This window comes from Cherax quadricarinatus, chromosome 32, assembly GCF_038502225.1.
Source record: "Cherax quadricarinatus isolate ZL_2023a chromosome 32, ASM3850222v1, whole genome shotgun sequence".
NCBI classification, from domain to species: Eukaryota; Metazoa; Arthropoda; class Malacostraca; order Decapoda; family Parastacidae; genus Cherax; species Cherax quadricarinatus.
In genome coordinates, this window is record NC_091323.1 from 33,637,023 (window position 1) to 33,646,986 (window position 9,964).

The window sequence follows — 9,964 nt, forward strand, 5'->3', positions numbered from 1 at the left end:
ACCAGCAGTAGTGTCAGTAAGCAGACACACTGCTGACCAGCAGTAGTGTCAGTAAGCAGACACTGCTGACGCAGTAGTGTCAGTAAGCAGACACACTGCTGACGCAGTAGTGTCAGTAAGCAGACACTGCTGACCAGCAGTAGTGTCAGTAAGCAGACACTGCTGACGCAGTAGTGTCAGTAAGGAGACACTGCTGACGCAGTAGTGTCAGTAAGCAGACACTGCTGACGCAGTAGTGTCAGTAAGCAGACACTGCTGACGCAGTAGTGTCAGTAAGCAGACACTGCTGACCAGCAGTAGTGTCAGTAAGCAGACACTGCTGACGCAGTAGTGTCAGTAAGGAGACACTGCTGACGCAGTAGTGTCAGTAAGCAGACACTGCTGACGCAGTAGTGTCAGTAAGCAGACACTGCTGACGCAGTAGTGTCAGTAAGCAGACACTGCTGACGCAGTAGTGTCAGTAAGCAGACACTGCTGACGCAGTAGTGTCAGTAAGCAGACACTGCTGACGCAGTAGTGTCAGTAAGCAGACACTGCTGACGCAGTGGTGTCAGTAAGCAGACACTGCTGACGCAGTAGTGTCAGTAAGCAGACACTGCTGACGCAGTAGTGTCAGTAAGCAGACACTGCTGACGCAGTAGTGTCAGTAAGCAGACACTGCTGACGCAGTAGTGTCAGTAAGCATACACTGCTGACCAGCAGTAGTGTCAGTAAGCAGACAATGCTGACCAGCAGTAGTGTCAGTAAGCAGACACTGCTGACCAGCAGTAGTGTCAGTAAGCAGACACTGCTGACGCAGTAGTGTCAGTAAGCAGACACTGCTGACGCAGTAGTGTCAGTAAGTAGACACTGCTGACCATCAGTAGTGTCAGTAAGCAGACACTGCTGACGCAGTAGTGTCAGTAAGCAGACACTGCTGACGCAGTAGTGTCAGTAAGCAGACACTGCTGACGCAGTAGTGTCAGTAAGCAGACACACTGCTGACGCAGTAGTGTCAGTAAGCAGACACACTGCTGACGCAGTAGTGTCAGTAAGCAGACACTGCTTATCAGCAATAGTGTCAGTAAGCAGACACTTCTGACACAGTAGTGTCAGTAAGCAGACAATGCTGACCAGCAGTAGTATCAGTAAGCAGACACTGCTGACCAGCAGTAGTGTCAGTAAGAAGACACTGCTGACGCAGTAGTGTCAGTAAGCAGACACTGCTGACCAGCAGTAGTGTCAGTAAGAAGACACTGCTGACACAGTAGTGTCAGTAAGAAGACACTGCTGACACAGTAGTGTCAGTAAGCAGACACTGCTGACGCAGTAGTGTCAGTAAGCAGACACTGCTGACGCAGTAGTATCAGTAAGCAGACACTGCTGACGCAGTAGTGTCAGTAAGCAGACACTGCTGACGCAGTAGTGTCAGTAAGCAGACACTGCTGACACAGTAGTGTCAGTAAGCAGACACTGCTGACGCAGGTAATTATCCTGCCCCAGCAACAACATCGGTTATCTTTACAACATTCACGGACTCGTCAGTTTGTAACATTCACGGACACATGTTGCAACATTCACGGACTCACTGGTTTGCAATATTCAAGGACACAGATTGCAACATTCACGAACTCATTTGTTTGCAACATTCACGGACTCACTCGTTTGCAACATCCACGGACTCACTCGTTTGCAACATCCACGGACTCACTCGTTTGCAACATCCACGGACTCTCTCGTTTGCAACATTCACGGACTCACTGGTTTGCAACATTCACGGACTCACTGGTTTGCAACATTCACGGACTCACTCGTTTGCAACATCCACGGACTCACTCGTTTGCAACATCCACGGACTCACTCGTTTGCAACATCCACGGACACACTCGTTTGCAACATCCACGGACTCACTCGTTTGCAACATCCACGGACACACTCGTTTGCAACATCCACGGACACACTCGTTTGCAACATCCACGGACTCACTCGTTTGCAACATTCACGGACTCATTGGTTTGCAACATCCACGGACTCACTCGTTTGCAACATTCACGGACTCATTGGTTTGCAACATTCACGGACTCACTCGTTTGCAACATTCACGGACACACTCGTTTGCAACATTCCTGGACTAGTTAATTTTCAACATTCGTAAACTCTTTAGTTTGCAACATTCATGGACTCAGCTTTCAATATTCGTGGACTTGTTGCAAAAAAAATCGTAGAGTACCAGTTGACATGGGAATGTTTACTAACATTCTAGCAACGCTGTCAACCACACTGTTACTAGGAAGGATTGTAACCTAACTTTCTCGAAGTATACTGCGGTTTGCTTGTGTGTGTGTGTGTGTGTGTGTGTGTGTGTGTGTGTGTGTGTGTGTGTGTGTGTGTTTTTACCCGGTGATTGTGTCTGTCAGCCTCTGCTGTCAACTGCAGTTTGACTAATGCATGACCTTGCTAGCACTCGGAGTGTAAACTTGACCTGACCGCTGCTGGGATTTTAAGATGACCTTTCTGCCTTCACGTGCGCATTGGTTTATGTGTATTATGGGCGGAAACGAGGTTTCAGGACCGAAAGGTTGAGCACATGTGTCATGTCCTCAGTTTGTTGTGTGTTATATACCCGCCTTCTTTCCTGTGTGTGTGTACTCACCTATTTGTACTCACCTATTTGTGGTTGCAGGGGTCGAGTCCTAGCTCCTGGCCCCGCCTCTTCACCGGTTGCTACTAGACCCTCTCTCTCCCCGCTCCATGAGCTTTATCAAACCTCGTCTTAAAACTGTGTGTGTGTGTGTGTGTGTGTGTGTGTGTGTGTGTGTGTGTGTGTGTGTGTGTGTGTGTATGTGTGCGTGTAAGTGTGTGTGTATTCACTTATTTGTACCTATCTATTTGTGATCACAGGGGTCGATTCGCAGCTCCTGGCCCCGCCTGTTCGCTAGGACGGTTGGCGAGTTAAGTCGTATTCTTGGCAATACTAGACTATCAAAATATTTATCTTCAACGTATACTAGCATATAAATAATAAATAGAATTTGCTAATGAATGAAGATAGCGGTTAGCTGTGTGTATCTTATTACTAAGCAAAGCAAGACGTTGCTGCAGTAAGATATTACTTATCGTCATGTTTACTTAGATACTGAGAAGAGTGACATGGTGAAGCTCTGTACTTAACGCACTTCACGTCAACTGCTCTGTTAAAAATAGTATCTAAGTACTCATACGTTGTTTAAGACACATGTGCAACATCTGGGTGATGATTGATGAAACGTTGCACCTGCACAGCAGGTTTCTTCAGTCAAATACAGAGACAGCAGGTGTAGTAAAGAAATGATGTAATCAGTCCATCAGCCTCAGAGTATGATGGACGGTTTCCATCATATTTGTATCAGTACTACGTCTCCTGCCTCTGTATTTGACTGATGAAACCTACCGTGTAGGCGAAACGTTTAATCAATAAAGATACCCAGCTGTTGCACATGTGTCTTAGCCATCAATGTTAACTAGTGCAACACAGGTTAGACCTTACGATAAGATTTGTGCGTCTAGCTGATGAGAGTTATGCCGCGCTGGTCTGCTTCTGAGTCCGGATCTCCCTGACTCCCTCCCACAATCTCTCACTCCCTTCCTCCCTCCCTCAATCTCTCCCTCAATCCCTCCCTTCCCCAGGATGCTACCCACGGCAACAGTATGTTAGCACCTAGTTGCCTTACATGTTAATTTTGCCCTGGGTCACTCCTCAACTCTCTCTCGTCGTCTCTTCGTTTTCAGTGTCCACATTCCCTCCCTTCCCTTCTTCCTTTCCTTCTTCCCTTCCTTCCTTCCCTCCTCCCCTGTCTTCCTTCCTTCCTTCCATCATGGGAAGCAGTACTCACTGATGGATTACTCACGAAAGGAGTACCAATGAAGGAGTACCAATGAAGGAGTCGCTTCTGGGGGTCAGCGCCCCTGCGGCCCAGTCCCAGACCAGACCTTCTGGTTACCACAATTCTGAGTCCAACGTATGCACCACAGCCCGACTGATCAGGAACTGTTTGTGAGGAGTCTGTCTCGCTCCCTGTTGGTGATCCTCCTCATGAAGAATTAAACACATATGTAACACCTAGGTGGCTTTATTTGTAGACGTTTCGCCCTCCAGTGGCTTTATTAATACAAATTCAAGAACGTAATGCAAAAACAGTAGAACTATACACAAAAGACGAGGTAATCAGTCCCTCAGCCTTGAAGACTACGACACTTTTCACCAGCTCTAAGATTGAGGGACTGTTTACCTCATCTCTCGGATAGAGTTCTTCAGTCTTCCCAAAATGTCCTTGAAATTGCATTGATAAAATCACTGGAGGGCGAAACGTCTACAAATAAAGATACCCAGATGTTTCACTTGTCTTTATTTCTTCACTTCATCGGTAACCTTCCTGGAGGGTGTTCCAGGGGTCAACGCCCCCTGCGGCCCGGTCTGTGACCAGACCTCCTGGCGGATCATGGCCTGATCAACCAGGTATTGTTAATATTCGTGTATAAACCCCACATATATATGAGAAGGGGATGTTGAAGAGTCGTGGTTCTCTCTCTCTATCTCTCTCTCTCTCTCTCTCTCTCTCTCTCTCTCTCTCTCTCTCTCTCTCTCCCAGCATCCCTGGGAAGGTCACAGCTCAGAGCTGGGAACGATCCTAGGCTCACATCATCAATAATACATCAATATACATAATTAACACATTCATTCCCAGCTGTCATGGACTCCCACAATTTTTCTCACTGTCTCCAGCAGCCGGATGGCAAATCAAAATTCCGAAAATTTTGCAATATATATTTTTTTTAATGTATAAAGAATGTTTAGTGGAAGATTTTGAAAACTAATTCGTATTTTTTTCGTTTTTTTTTCGTATTTCCCGGGACTGATTTTTTCCATATTTCGTTGGAAGTCTCAGTTATTTGTTAGGTTTCAAGGCTATCTACTACACGAGGGTCGTCAAGGCTACTTTAATACCTAAGACAGAGATTTAAGTGAACTCTCGGTGGTGTATATACACTAGGTATATACATAATATATACACTAAGTGTATATGCTGTGTGTATGTCCACAAAGTGTATATACTATGTGTATGTATACAATGTACATACTACGTGTATGTACACAGAGTATATACTACGTGTTTGTATTCGGAGTGTATGTACACAGAGTAAACATATATTAAACATTATTATAATTCTTAATTTAGAGATTAAAATATTCCAGATTTGTGGTAAACAGTTAACAAGCAGTCTTAATGACCCCTCTCTGTCTGTCTGTCTCTCTGTTTCTCTCTCTCTCTCTCTCTCTCTCTCTCTCTCTCTCTCTCTCTCTCTCTCTCTCTCTCTCTCTCTCCCTCTCTCTCTCTCCCAGATTCCTCCAGCATCTTGCCTGGGATGCCACCATAACACTGCAGTAAATAGATTAATGGGATGCGTGATATACAGTGTACTTGTTGCCACTGACTGAAGGCAGTGATGAGAGGCAGCAGTATTGTGGCAGTGATCCACACTGCCTGCCACTATGGATGTAAATGTGTGTGTGTGTGTGTGTGTGTGTGTGTGTGTGTGTGTGTGTGTGTGTGTGTGTGTGTGTGTGTGTGTGTGTGTGTGTGTGTGTGTGTGTGTGTGTGTGTGTGTGTGTGTGTGTGTGTGTGTGTGTGTGTGTGTGTGTGTGTGTGTGTGTGTGTGTGTGTGTGTGTGTGTGTGTGTGTTGCTAGCGGCATCAGCTCTCTAGAACGCACCTCTATAGCCAGAAAATGCACCTTACATGAGATATTACCTACCACAATGGTGCCACCTTACAAAGGCGTCTCCGTGCGCATGTTACGTGTCACAGATGTGTCTGGGAGGACGTCTGAGGTGCCATAAATGTGTCCTGGAGGACGTCTAAGGTGTCACAAATGTGTCCGGGAGGACGTCTGGGGTGTCACAAATGTGTGTATTGTATAGGGTCGCAGGTGTTCTAAAAGATAATTATACACAATTTTTCATACATGAGATACATACATGAGATACATACATGAGATACATACATGTATCACGTTACATCCTCCATGAGCGTAGAAACAGTTTATTCAAGAACACGGAAAACTGAATCAAATTTATGGAGAGTTTTCCTTGATGGAAGGAAGTTCGTAACTCTCTGGAAGAATGGTCGTAGGTCGTAACTCTCTGGAAGAATGGTCGTAGGTCGTAACTCTCTGGAAGAATGGTCGTAGGTCGTAACTCTCTGGAAGAATGGTCGTAGGTCGTAACTCTCTGGAAGAATGGTCGTAGGTCGTAACTCTCTGGAAGAATGGTCGTAGGTCGTAACTCTCTGGAAGAATGGTCGTAGGTCGTAACTCTCTGGAAGAATGGTCGTAGGTCGTAACTCTCTGGAAGAATGGTCGTAGGTCGTAACTCTCTGGAAGAATGGTCGTAGGTCGTAACTCTCTGGAAGAATGGTCGTAGGTCGTAACTCTCTGGAAGAATGGTCGTAGGTCGTAACTCTCTGGAAGAATGGTCGTAGGTCGTAACTCTCTGGAAGAATGGTCGTAGGTCGTAACTCTCTGGAAGAATGGTCGTAGGTCGTAACTCTCTGGAAGAATGGTCGTAGGTCGTAACTCTCTGGAAGAATGGTCGTAGGTCGTAACTCTCTGGAAGAATGGTCGTAGGTCGTAACTCTCTGGAAGAATGGTCGTAGGTCGTAACTCTCTGGAAGGATGGCCGTAGGTCGTAACTCTCTGGAAGAATGGTCGTAGGTCGTAACTCTCTGGAAGAATGGTCGTAGGTCGTAACTCTCTGGAAGAATGGTCGTAGGTCGTAACTCTCTGGAAGAATGGTCGTAGGTCGTAACTCTCTGGAAGAATGGTCGTAGGTCGTAACTCTCTGGAAGGATGGCCGTAGGTCGTAACTCTCTGGAAGAATGGTCGTAGGTCGTAACTCTCTGGAAGAATGGTCGTAGGTCGTAACTCTCTGGAAGAATGGTCGTAGGTCGTAACTCTCTGGAAGAATGGTCGTAGGTCGCAACTCTCTGGAAGAATGGTCGTAGGTCGTAACTCTCTGGAAGGATGGCCGTAGGTCGTAACTCTCTGGAAGAATGGTCGTAGGTCGTAACTCTCTGGAAGAATGGTCGTAGGTCGTAACTCTCTGGAAGGATGGCCGTAGGTCGTAACTCTCTGGAAGAATGGTCGTAGGTCGTAACTCTCTGGAAGAATGGTCGTAGGTCGTAACTCTCTGGAAGAATGGTCGTAGGTCGTAACTCTCTGGAAGGATGGCCGTAGGTCGTAACTCTCTGGAAGAATGGTCGTAGGTCGTAACTCTCTGGAAGAATGGTCGTAGGTCGTAACTCTCTGGAAGAATGGTCGTAGGTCGTAACTCTCTGGAAGAATGGTCGTAGGTCGTAACTCTCTGGAAGAATGGTCGTAGGTCGTAACTCTCTGGAAGGATGGCCGTAGGTCGTAACTCTCTGGAAGAATGGTCGTAGGTCGTAACTCTCTGGAAGAATGGTCGTAGGTCGTAACTCTCTGGAAGAATGGTCGTAGGTCGTAACTCTCTGGAAGAATGGTCGTAGGTCGTAACTCTCTGGAAGGATGGCCGTAGGTCGTAACTCTCTGGAAGAATGGTCGTAGGTCGTAACTCTCTGGAAGAATGGTCGTAGGTCGTAACTCTCTGGAAGGATGGAAGGATGGTCGTAGCTCTCTGGAAGGATGGTCGTAGCTCGATAGAAGAATGGTCGTAGGTCGTAGCTCTCTGGAAGGATGGCCGTATCTCTATACCATATAGCCAAGGTATGTACTAGGCTGTACCTTCCAGGTCTGTGTAAGTACGCTCTATGACTTCCACACAACGAAGAAATCGCCTAACAACGCATTTCTCAGACCGTATCCCGTCATAACCGATGCATTTATCATAATGTATCCCCGTCGTTAAGAAAGGTATTTCCCAGAACGCACCCCGTCGTTAAGCGACGCATGACTGTACTGAAGTTTTAAGTATCCTTTAATCTTTGCAAATCTGACCATGAGAAAAGCTTAATGGTCAGTCAGCCTAGAAGTCTGCCCTCCCCCCCCCAAAAAAAAAAGGAGAGAGAGACCTAGTTAGACCCCATCCCTCCCCTTCCCCTTCCATTCCACTCCCCTTCCCCGTCCCTTCCACTCCCCTTCCCCTCCCTCCCCTCCTGGCACTATGCCCTTACCACCAATTACTCCTGGGTGCCACTACTCTACACTGCTGGAATGTGGCACTGATTTTTTACCCCCGGAGTAACTGTTGAGTGCCTGGCACCCTTTGTGTGTGTGTACTTGTTGCAACCCCTGAATGGGTTACAATGATTATTATGTATATATAATGTATATTACCTTTTCATTTAATTTTATATTGCTTATATTTGCGATAATAGCTAAATCGTAAATATATGACTTTATATTATTATTTGACTGTTATATTGTTATTTGACTTATGTTGTTAGGATGTACATAAAATGTGCTCAGTTCAAGTCTTGATTGTCAAACTACTGTAATTATCGCTTGTCGCTCGTTATACTGCCGGCTTCTGAGCTGTGCTGTCCACGGGGCTATCACGTGATCGAGGGGGGGGGGTGTCCTCACCTCGCCTGAAGTATTCAGTCTGCTCTAGACTCTCTTGGTGGTTGGACAGATTGTCTGTCTCATTATTCTTGTTAGTTCTGTAGAACTCTGTTCACAGAACATTGTATAGACTTAGTGATTTTCGACGTTGTACTGAGGTTGTGTGTCGCATAGACACTCTGAACATCTGAGGTCCTTAGCTATAGTTTCTGACCTAAATTTGTACTTGTTTCTGTGTATTGTCACAGTCAGGGTTTTTCATATGCTGAACTTAGATTCAGTAGTATGGGAGTTTTGTAACTTTTTTGGAGGATCTGCTGATGGTCCCTACTTAGTGTCGTTATATTATCTCCTTGATCCTGATTGTGTCGCAGTCGCTTGTTATATGGCTATTGGGCTTAGCATTCTTTTCATTGTTCATGCAGACTGTTCTGGTTGCCAGTCGGTCAAGAAGTTATTTTATTTGAGGACTTTGTCAGTCACTTGTTTAAGTCTAGTCGAGTCGTGAGACATAGCGAACTACTTAGAGCACTTACACACATACATACTTACTTGTACATATTTGTAATATCTTATTAAATGTTAATGTACCAGATGGTACTTAAGAATTATAAATGTGATATGTGCTTTCAGCACAATAATATTGAACTCGAGACATTGATTTTATTTTGATTGCTGTGATTAATTTAATTTGATAATATACCTCTAGACTTAATAAATTTATTAAATTTTAATTTCTCTAGTTAGTAGCCTACCAGTTGTAATCCTGAAGCTCTATTGAATTATACTGAATTCTAATGGATAATTGGACAAGGATACTGACTAATTGTTACGAAAACCCAGTAACAGGCTGGATGCTAGAAGGGCAGTCCTTTCTAGTATTCACTGGAGATCTCTAAGCTTTTAGAATCGCGTTTTTTGTAACAGTACTCACCTATTTATGGCTTCAGGGGTCGATTCACAGCTCCTGGCCTTGCCTCTTCGCTGGTCACTACTACGTATACTCTCTCTCCCTGCTTCATGAGCTTTATCGTATCTGTTCTTAAAGCTATGTATGGATCCTGCCTCATCTACATCACTCTCCATATTGTTCCACTTCCTGACAGCTTTGTGACTGAAGAAGTACTTCCTAACATCCTTGTGACTTATATGAGTTTTTAACTTCCAGTTGTGACCCCTTGTTCCTGTGTCCCCCCTCTGGAACATTCTGTGTGTGTGTGTGTGTGTGTGTGTGTGTGTGTGTGTGTGTGTGTGTGTGTGTGTGTGTTCTCACCTAGTTGTGGTTGCAGGGGTCGATTCACAGCTCCTGTGTGTGTGTGTGTGTGTGTGTGTGTGTGTGTGTGTGTGTGTGTGTGTGTGTGTGTGCTCACCTAGTTGTGGTTGCAAGGGTCGATTCACAGCTCCTGTGT